Below are 7,341 nucleotides of genomic sequence, written 5' to 3' on the forward strand. Positions count from 1 at the left end.
TCCCCTCAGCAATAACATTTACTGGGCTTGGAGAACCCAGTTTCATCTGCTTACTGGTGTAGGACAGAAAACTGGCAAGGAAGGAGGAGAGGAAGGAGGAGATGACAAGAAAGGTGTTAAAAAGCACATTATTGAAAGAATAAAAGCTGAAGGCTTTTATTTAAACAAAGAGAGTTCTTGGAAATCAGCTGTGTCTGAAGCCACCACAGTGACACTTTACCTCGTGCTTGTATTTCCTTTTTTTAATCACTGTTGCTTTCTACTCTTCATCTTTCCTACCCACACAATGCTCCTTTGATCTCCCCAAAATACAGGGGATGGAGTTACCTATCCAGAGCCACTCCATGTTCAGGAATAATTCCAAGTGCAGAGTTATAAAATGTTTATTTAGACACATCAAAGGTGCTGAGCAGGTTTATCCCAAGTCCCACTCCACAATATCATAAAGATGGTGACTCTGAATAATAATAAATAATAAATCCTTCATGTTCTCTGACTTTTGCTCACACCACAAGCCTGGTTTGCCTTTGGCCTCCTTGAGGGCTGATGTTTTATTCCCTGCATTCCTTGGGAGCATCCATTGCTTCCTTCAAAACACTCAATACCCAACACAGTCAATAGGTTCACTGCAGATCAAAGTTGGTTTCAGAGCAATCCCACTTCTAAAACCCTAAAAGTTAAAGTGCAAAAACCATTACTAACATGAAAATTTAATTAAAAGGAAAGTCTGCTGGGGAGGGTTTTCCTTTTTACACTTTACTAATTAAAACATTTCCTGTAGAGGTTTATTTTCCTTATTCAGTATCACTGTGTTATCAGATTCAACACGGCACCTTTTCCAAACTAATCACAGCAAAGTTCTTCTTTTTTTTTTTTTTTCCATCTGTGAAAAGATTATTTGGTAATTTTTCAAGTCACACTCCTGAAATCCAGAGAAATCCCTGCCCATCTCATGGCTGCCCAGGCTGCTGTCAGAGCTGAACATAATTCAGGTCACTGACCTTTGGGGAACACAGGCAGGGCCCTGTTGCTACCAACAGAAAATAGAAATACTTGCTTAGAAACAACTAATTTTTTTTTATTATTTACCAGGGAAATTATCTTGTTAAATTGAGATTATTGACACACTGGAACATAATCAATTTAGACACATATAAACCTGAGCTATGCACAGGCAACCAAGGATGCTGCTCAAAATAAAACAAACTGGGCAAAAGATTCACCAAACACCCCAGGTTTGGTGCATTATTTCAAATGCTGAGTAATAAAATGCCACCAATTACCACCAAAACCACTGGAGTTTACTGTAAATAAATAAATAAGCCTCTCCAAGTGCTTAGTGACTGTCAACTTCCAGAGAGACACAAGTGAGGAATTCCAGACTTGCTGGTTTTCCAGCCCCCAGCACATGCAGCCTGTGCTTTGTTCCCAGGGAAATCCCGGGTGTTTGATGGACAAACTAACAGGGATCTGAAAACTAAACACTCTGTTCTGCTTACAACATATGTGAGGATCTGTCCAAGGAATAATTCATGGGAATGAAAGGAAAAAAGACTAGTTTGTAGGGAGTTCTGCTTTCTACAACAACTGAGGCTCACCTGTAAAATCACAGTAGAAAACTCAAAAGTACCATCGTGGTTTCAGCAGGAAAAGCCAACACAGCCTCCCCCACCTTTCCAGTCACCTGGATGTTTCCATATATTGAGTCCTGAGCAAAACACCAGGAATTTGGGATCAGCATCATGTTTGTCATGTTCCCCAAGAAGCCACAGATCCCCTTCTCCAGGTTTAAGTGCTGTGGGACTGTGGAAAACTCAGGAGCTGAATGTTTGCACTGGAACAGCAACTGCAGAATCAGGGAATCCCAGGGTGGGGTGGGTTGGAAGGGACATTAAAGATCATCCAATTCCAACCCCTGCCACAGGCAGGGACACTTTCCACCAGCCCAGGTTGCTCCAACCTGGCCTTGGACACTTGCAGGGATCCAGGGGCAGCCACAGCTTCTCTGGGTAAAGGTTTTTAAAACTCACCAACTTTAGGTTTTAAAATTCTTAAGTTGAGAAGAACAAATAATTTCCCTCTTCCTTTTAATTTGTGTTTAATTTCAACAGAACTTCCAATGTCAGCTCACCCTCCAGCACAGGGGCAAACATTCTCCTTCCTGAGCATGGAAAGGGAAGGGTCAACATTTGGGAAGAGGGCATTTTTGTACAGCTCTGGTGGAAAGCCAACAAGCAGCAAAACTGAGTTTAAACCAGACTCCACCAACACATTTCTCACCCTCCCAAGGAGTCAGAAAGGCCAGGGCTGGACTGGAGACTCCACAAGTTTCCAGGTCAGGATCTGGGAGATGCTCCTGAACCAGCCATCGTTTCTCTTGGACTCTGCAAATGGTTTTCAGAGTTCCAAAAAGCACCAGTTCCTCCAGAAAGAACATCCTGTGAATGACTAGTTCCACCCTCCTGCTAAATCTCCAACACGTGATGCAAGGAGCCATCCTGGAGGTGTGAAAACATGTGGAAGCAGCTTTCCTGAAATCCCAGACTTTCTCACCCACATTCAAACCTGGCAAAGGCAGATCTGCAGTTGGAGAAGAGCAGGAATTTCTCTCCAGCAGCAGCACTGCTGGAGCAGCTCCTTCCTTCCCACTCCTGCTGCTGGGATGGGACAGGGGCACTCAGCAAACTGCACTGGGGGAAAACAGGGAGCAGGAGAAACCCTAAATCATTATTCTTTATCCCAAATCAGTCCTCTAAGCTGGGCCACTGCAGATGTGCAGCAGGAACAAACAGCTGGGACAAAACAGGGCTGTTTAGGCCACTGTTGGTGCAAAAATCCCCTCCAAGTGCACCTAAAACACATCAAAGTGTGATTTTATTTCCAGTGGTGTCACACCAGTATTAATTCAGACTTAGTGCAATTTGAGACTCTGAAATATCCCATTTATGTCCTTTTATGAAAAGAAATGCATCACCTCTAAAACATGCACTGCTTGCCTGGCCTCTGAAGGGACTGAAGTGGCAAATTTATAACTGACCCACACAGCCAGAAAACTCCGGATTTGGGGGTTTTTAAATATTCCTTTAATTATTTATGGGAACCCCAGAATAAAGCCTGTGTGGGGTTTTAGAGAAGAATTAAAATATCACAGTTGGGAGGGGAGGAAAAGCCTCACACTAGAAGTTGAAATACTTGGGATGATTTAGATCATTTGTGTGTGTTTCTTGACTTACTCACTGCCTAAAAATATTAATTTTAGAAGCACAAAGTTAAAATATTTTCACTGTACTGACCTTATAAGGACCCACCAATTAGAGGGGGGAGTGGTTTTTTTTTTCCACCCACTTAATAGTGTGAAGCAAAAGGCAAAACCACTGGATTTACATTCCCAAAGGAAGAGAAGCTCCAGCAGGAATTGCCCATCCCCTGCAATAGCAGGGAGAGCAAAGTCACATTTCCAAGTGGAACTACAAAGTGTAAACTACTTTATCCACAGAAATGCTGGGAAATTCTTTGCAGAGCTGACACTTTCCTCTGGACTTTTCTCTAAGAGGAAAAGGGGAAAATTCATTCACAAATTGTTTCTGTTCCTCGTGGTTGGGAAAAGAACTTTTTAGAAATGCAGAGCAAAATGACAGATTTGCATTTATCATTTCAGAACTTGGGACCTAAAAGTCCCAAGGGAGGACAACTTCCCACTTCTCCCTGGGTTTTCCAGCCATAAAGGAAGAGGAATTACAGGAACACCCTTAAAGTTGCCTTAAATTTCCACAGAATGTGAACAAACCACTCAATTTACAGATTTTTACAACAACCTTGATATTATTACAGATTATTATTATTATTATTATTAGTGGTTACTAACTCCTGCTTCTATTTGTTGCACCTCTTATTTCCCAAATGGAATCTCTACTTCCCAAACCTCAGGTGCACCCACCTGAACTAAAATCAGGACAAAAATCAAAACCAGAGAGAGTTTCCAATCTTACTCAAACCACAACGAACCCAAATATATATAAATACATAAATATATGTCGATAAATATACAAAAATACTTTATGTATTTATAAAGATACCTGGGAAGTGATCTTTGGAGCTGCTATCACGTGAATAAATGAAATTAAACTACTTGTGCAGCTCAGCTCTGGCAGCAAATAGTTGTGATTTTACTCTCAGAGAAGGTCTGGAGTTAAGTGTTTCAAGTACATTTATAACAATGTGGATGGTTGTTGTCTTGGTACAGCAGCACCTTTAATCTCCAGGGCTTCCAAAACATTTTAATATATGAAGATATGCACACTTTTAGTCTCCAAAATTAAAACAAAAAGAAAAAAAAATAAAAAAGGCAATAAAATACAATCAAAGGTGTAACTCCTGGCTGGCTCTGGGCAGAAATGGTGCTTATTTGTAAGATTTGGGGTAAGTGGCTTGTTTTAACCATATAATTTGTGAGCACTGAAGTACTTTTTAAACATTTCCAACTCCCTGGGTTTCAGTGCCACGACCCACCTGGGCCTTTCACTGCTCAGGTTTACACTGGGCACACACACAGAGAGCGGGGTCCTCTTCCCAACTGCTCTTCCAGCTCTTTTTTCCCTTGGAAAACAACACCCAAGCTCCAGCTTTCCCCAGACGTGTCAGCACAGAGACAGCACGCTCAGAAATCCTGTCGAACACGCTCTCAGACAGCAGTTCATGGGGAGTTCAAGAGCTCTGTGAATTCACAGTGGTCAAGTTCAGGCTCCAAGTCAACCAGATGCATTTAAAATCAATGGGAATAACTGAATTATTCCATTAAAAGAAGAATTCTCGGGCTCAAGTGCCCCAAAAGCCAATTCTGACTCGGCTGCTGTGGTCCCACAGCCCTCCTTGTCCCCAGCCACTGGGTTCAAGCCCAGCCCTTGCACCACCTCTGGCACCTGCCCTGGTCCTGCTGAGTCAGTTCTGCAATTCCCCAACGTGGGAAACAGGCACTTTCCTGGAAAAATCTTCTGCTGATTCAGCACAGCTCCAGAGCCTGAATCTGACCGGGACTCATGGAATGGTTTGGGTGGGAAGGGAACTTAAAGATCATCCAGTGCCACCCCCTGCCATGGGCAGGGACACCTTCCACCAGCCCAGGTTGCTCCAAGCCCGTCCAACCTGGCCTTGGACACTTCCAGGATCCAGGGGGCAGCCACAGCCTCCTCTGGGAATTCTATCACGCGGCCCCTCCCCACCCCCCAGGGAAGAATTCCTTCCCAATATCCCATCTATCCCTGCCCTCTGGCAGTGGGAAGCCATTCCCTGTGTCCTGTCCCTCCATCCCTTGTCCCCAGTCCCTCTCCAGCTCTCCTGGAGCCCCTTTAGGCCCTGCAAGGGGCTCTCAGCTCTCCCTGGAGCCTTCTCTTCTCCAGGGGAACACCCCCAGCTCTCCCAGCCTGGCTCCAGAGCAGAGTTACTCCAGCCCTTGGATCAACTTAGTGGGCTCCTCTGGGCTTGTTCCAACAGCTCCACATCTTTCTCATGTTGGGGAAAATAATAATAAAATTCCAGAGGGAAAAGAAGTGTCACCTCCAAGCAAAACTCCACTTTCCAGAGTGCTGGAGATGCTGCTGATGGAGCTCCCTGGATATCTCTGGTCATTAGTGTGATGCAGCCATAAAACAGACCACAAATGGTTGTCCTGAGGAAAGTATTAATATTTCTTTTCATTGTAAAGAAATATCCCAACACTGTGTGTCCTGAAAGGTACCTGAGATTCTGGAAATCCAGCTCTCCTGGAGCCCCCTTAGGCTCTGGAAGGGGCTCTCAGGTATCCCTGGAGCCTTCTCCAGGTGAACACCCCCAACTCCCCCAGCCTGGATTCAGAGCAGAGCTGCTCCAGCCCTTGGAGCATCTTTATATCCCTCCTCTGGACTTGCTCCAGCACATCCACATCCTTCCTGTGTCAGGGAAGCAGCATTCCAGGTAGGATCTCATGAGAGTAGAGGGGGCCATGAATAAATAAAGCTCCCCCATTTCCCCCCCTCGCTCATTCCAGCCCTGACATTATTTCTCAGCACACACACCACTGTCAAGCTCCAAAAATGTTTTTTTCCCCAAATATGAATCATCCCACCATCATATTCCTTAACTTGAAGAGAATTCAACGTGGTTTTTGTGTTCCATCTGCAGCACATTTGCCATGGCCTTATTCCCCGGGAAAGGAACCGCTGACCTAGAAAACTCTCATTGAGGAAGGAGAGGAACTGAGGAACTTCAGGGAATTTTCAGAGGATCCAGGGAGGGAGTCAAAACACCTCCTTTTTCACATGGAAAACTCCAAAAATTCTTTCACTACCTTGGTAGCCTTCAGCCCTGCTGCTGAGCATAGTATTAAAGCAAATCTTGGGATATCCCAAGGTAAACCAAGATACCAGGGCAGAGCTGGTACTAGGCTGGGAATTCCTCAGTTTAAGGGGTATTAAAATCCATGAGAATAATTCAGGCACCTTATCCAAGTCCCATAAGCAAAGTCAGAGAGAGAAGGCAGGACAGAGAGTGGGTGTATTTATTATCACTGGGTACATTTATTATCACACTGAACAGAGATTTCTGTACCACCACAAAATACAGTTACTGTGAGCTCACTGGAGACTCCAGAACACTTGTTATCCCAGAGAAAATCACTATAAGTTCAAAAAAAATACACCCAGAACATACTCCTCACAATCTAATGACCTTCTACACAACTCCTTCAGCATTTCATCCAGGAATTCCTCATCAAGCCTCCACAATCCAAGGAATAACTGGCAAAAGAACTAATCATTTATAAGCCTTCAAAGACCAAGAGACCAGGGCATTTTCATCCAGCAGAACAGATTGCCAACCACCCTTCAAACCTGATTATTTCCTGATTATTCATATGGAAAACAAGGACTTTCTGAGCCTCAGGAATCTACCAGGAGTTTGCAGCTCCCCTGCCATGGGGAAACTCAATCCAGGTTTGAACGAGCAGTTCAAGCTTGGTCTGTAAATTTGGGATAATGTTGGTTTGAATCCCTTTTTGAGGACAGTCACTATGGGGAAATATGGAATTCACTTTTGAATATTCCCTGCTGGCAATCATAAGACAAAAGTCTAAAAGACATCTCTCAACAAGAGAAAAGCCCAGGAAAAGTCTCTATAAGAGGTTAATTTGGTCCAACTCGACTTTTATGAGGCCAAAGAGAAGAAGCTGAACCTTTGGGACAGTTGATGTGGAACTTCCCTAATTCCTGCATCAGAATCCTGGGTTTGCACTGATCTATCTGATGCTCTCTGAGTTATTTGTCATTTGTTCAAGAAGTGGACTAAAACTTTGATAAAATTATTCATTAA

This window comes from Manacus vitellinus, unplaced genomic scaffold (genome assembly GCF_001715985.3).
Source record: "Manacus vitellinus isolate BGI_N305 unplaced genomic scaffold, ASM171598v3 scaffold_86_pilon, whole genome shotgun sequence".
Classification (NCBI taxonomy): Eukaryota; Metazoa; Chordata; class Aves; order Passeriformes; family Pipridae; genus Manacus; species Manacus vitellinus.